The sequence below is a fragment of the Jaculus jaculus genome, chromosome 18 (genome assembly GCF_020740685.1).
Source record: "Jaculus jaculus isolate mJacJac1 chromosome 18, mJacJac1.mat.Y.cur, whole genome shotgun sequence".
Lineage (NCBI taxonomy): Eukaryota > Metazoa > Chordata > Mammalia > Rodentia > Dipodidae > Jaculus > Jaculus jaculus.
In genome coordinates, this window is record NC_059119.1 from 36,222,896 (window position 1) to 36,226,490 (window position 3,595).

General features: G+C 49.0%; 1 pseudogene; it reads right to left on the reverse strand.

The window, feature by feature from the left end:
- Positions 1-212: 212 nt before the first annotated feature.
- LOC101594717 lies at positions 213-1,394 on the reverse strand (annotated as a pseudogene).
- Between the last annotated feature and the right edge of the window lie 2,201 nt (positions 1,395-3,595).

The window sequence follows — 3,595 nt, forward strand, 5'->3', positions numbered from 1 at the left end:
GAAGGCAAAAATTGACAGACAGCCACCATCTTTTTCCTTTCAAAACAACGTGGATGGAAAGCAATTTCATGATTTAAAAAAATGAATCTTTTAAATACATGCATTGTCTTTGACATCTGCCCTGGCTGATTTGATAAATCCTTAAGTAAACGATGGCTTTACTACACTCCTTATAGCCTCAAGCCACTGGCTTTTGGTTCTGGAGTCCTTTCTCACTGGGTTTCAAGTCCTGCCACTCGATTCCCAGCATGCTGGTTAGGCAACATATTGCCACTCTGGCCTTGTGGTGTCTGCACTCCGTAATTTGGTCCCATCCAAAGTGTGGAAGACTGGGTCTGATCGAACCCTAGCTGGCACCATGGCTGGCCATACGTTCCATAGGCGGGGACTTGCCGACCCGTGGGCATGTACTGGTCAACCTGCCGTGCAATTTCCATACCACTGACCCCATGGGCCATTTGCTGGTGGATATCCAATTTGATTCTGCTGTTGCATGGGATTTATCATATCAGGAGTTTCTTTGCCCCAATAGCGTTTCACAGTATGACCTTCAGTGGTAGTACCATTAACAGAAACAATTGCATGTGCTGCACTTTCATGGGAATTGGACAGAACAAGTGAACATCCTTTATCTGGGAAGACTCAAATTTCCAGTATTTGTCCAAATGGTGGAAAAGCCTGGTGCGTTCGTTGTTCTGTCAGCCCGGAGGTCACAGCAGCGCAGTACACAGGGCAATTGCTGGGACTCGACTGACCGACAGCCCCGTCCTATGACAGCTGCTTGGTGTTGGACTCACAGGCACTCTTTGGAGCTGGAGGCTTTGGGGCGGCCCAATCTCTTGGCCACTGGCCACCCATCTGCTGAACAGCCCATTTGTTGAAAAAAAAAAGGAGACAGAGCCCTATCCCTTAGACTTTTCCTGTTGCCCTGTCTTTTACCACTCGGGCATCTGATATTCTTCGGAATGGTACAAAAACTGCTCTTATATCTTCAGTCGTAATTTCTGGCCCGAGGTCACCAACAAACAGGAGGAAGGGATCCTGTGAACGCTGTGTCTTTGGACTGCTGGGAGATGTTGCCCAACTTCCTTTGACTTCCTTACCTGTTGTCTGACGCCCATTCACAGCAGCTGCATGACGATGCCCATGAAGTCCCCCAAAACCACATGGGTCATCTCTGGCTGTAGAGTCTTGGGCATCTCATCCTCCGTGGCTGCAGCCTGCCCTTGACTGTTCCCCAAATGCCTGAGCGACTGTGGCTACTGAATACTGGAGGTGACTTTGCCTTCCTCGTGGGCAGCAATTGCACTAGGCCATCTGTCCCACAGCGAACAATGAAGCCCCACTGAGAATGTTTAAAATGACCTATGGCACTCACATTTGGACTGTGCCATTCAACATCCCACATGTATTGGCCAGTTCAGAGGGAATGGGTGTCAGAGGAGAGCATGCTGGGATCTGGGAGATGTTGGGTCTAGAAAGAGTCTCAGCTGCAGGTGATATCTTAAAAAAAAAAAAAAAAATATATATATATATATATATATATATGTATGTATGTATGTATATTGACTTATTCATTTGCAAGCAGAGAGAAGAGAGACAGAATGGGCACACCAGGGCTTCCAGCCACTGCAAACAAGCTCCAGACGCATGCCCTGCTGTGCATCTTTCTGCCTGGGAGGTTAGGCTTTGCAGGTAAGCACCTTGACTGCTGAGCCATCTCTCCACGCCAACAGGTGATATCGTACTACCTTACCTTTTTCAGTTAGTGAAACTGAGACTCTGGTGAACCCATTTGTACCAAGTCAGAGAGCTTGAATAAGACCCAGACCTGACCCTCAGCCGGGAGTTCAATCGCTGGCTCCCCGCATCATCGCTCACACTCTCTGGCTGGGGCTCGCTATTAGTGGGCAGATGTATCAGGGAAGCGCAACTTTGGCTAGAGTTGGTTGGCTATGAAGGGCGTCTGAAGCATGTGACATAGAGCAGACATTGTAACACCACCCTAGGATCCCATGGGAGGCTGGGAGCATGGAGTGATAGTAGGCGGCTGTGGGTGATCACGGGTGGATGCGGGCAGGCAGCAGGATGGCAAGAAAGGGGGCAGGGAGACGAGGAACATTTGACAGATAATCACCTTCAGCACATGGGAACAAAAGCATTGTCATGAAGACTAAAGCCTGGCCCCTCCACCTGCTCATCCCCACCCTCACCCCCTGCCCCCAGGCATCTACTGCCAGCAGCCTGGTTACCCTCCCAGATGTGTTCATCACACCAAAATGATACCCCAACTATGCCTCATGTGTCCAAACTTCATTAGCCTGGGACCTTGCTCTCTCTGAGCACAGGTTCGCCCGCCTCATTCTTCATAACTGTATGTTACACGTATACAGTATGACAAGATCACCTTTTCCTTAAAAACTAATTTTTTTTTTTTGAGGCGGGGTCTCACTGTAGCCCAGACTGACCTGGGTCTCACTCTGTTGCCCAGCCTGGCCTTGAGCTTAGGATGAGTTTTCTACCTCAGCCTCCTGAGTGCTGAGACTAAAGGCACCCACCACCACCTTGGCTTGCCGCAAAACCTTCTGAGATGGTGTGTGACCGTGTTGCCCAGGCTGACCTTCAACTCCTGGCCTCAAGTGGTTCTCCTGCCTCAGCCTCGACGGGGGACTGTGTTGCTGGCTACCCGTTTTTCTAATGCACTGTGTTCAAATCCTGGGTCCTTTCTCCAGGTGCAAACAGCTGCTGGGAATTCCTGGGAATGGCCCCAGCAGCAGTGTGGAGGGGTGGGGGCGGGGTTGAGGGAAGGCTTCTGCCACTCCTGACCTTCAGGGTTTTCCTGAATCTGTACTCACCTCGTCCCAGAGAATTGGCAAATACACTCAGAAGTGGCAGGAAGAAAAAGGCTTGGTGAGAACAGCAATAGGGACATTCGAGGGAGCTGGCCCTTCTCTCTCCTCTCACGCATGGATGGAAAGCCCCGGGGCTAGTGGACTTGCGCCTCTGCCTTGCGCGGGTTTTGCCTCTGCCGTAGTTACACAAGCTGCTTCTCATCTGGGCAAGTTGACCTTGTGGCCCTACCGCCGCACGTCATTTGAAGATAACATATGGAGTGTTTGCCAGAAAAATGTTGCTTCTCTCCCTCTGGAAACCTTAGTATTTTGGACAGGAAGTTTAAAGGCAATGAGCCCAGAATCTTGAGCAGCTTATGTTCTTTCCTGGAGTAAGTCGGGACCCAGATGTCTGTTCGTCTCCAGGCCTTTCTGTACTTTCTCTCCCTCGTTTAAATAATTATTGTGCCTTCTTTATTTTTATTCATTACTTGTTTGAATAAGTGTGTGTGAGAGAGAAAGAGGCAGATAGAGGATGGGCATGCCAGGGCCTCCAGGCAACTGCAAATAAATTCCAGATGCATGGGCCACCTTCTGTGTGTCTGGCTTTACGTAGGTACTGGGGAATTGAACTCAGGCAACTGCCTTAACCACTGAGCCATCTCTCCAGCCCCTTTCTTTTGTTTTTTACTTATTTATTTTTAAATATTTATTTTATTTTATTTTTTGTTTTTTTGAGATAAGGTCTTAAAATTCTAGGCTGA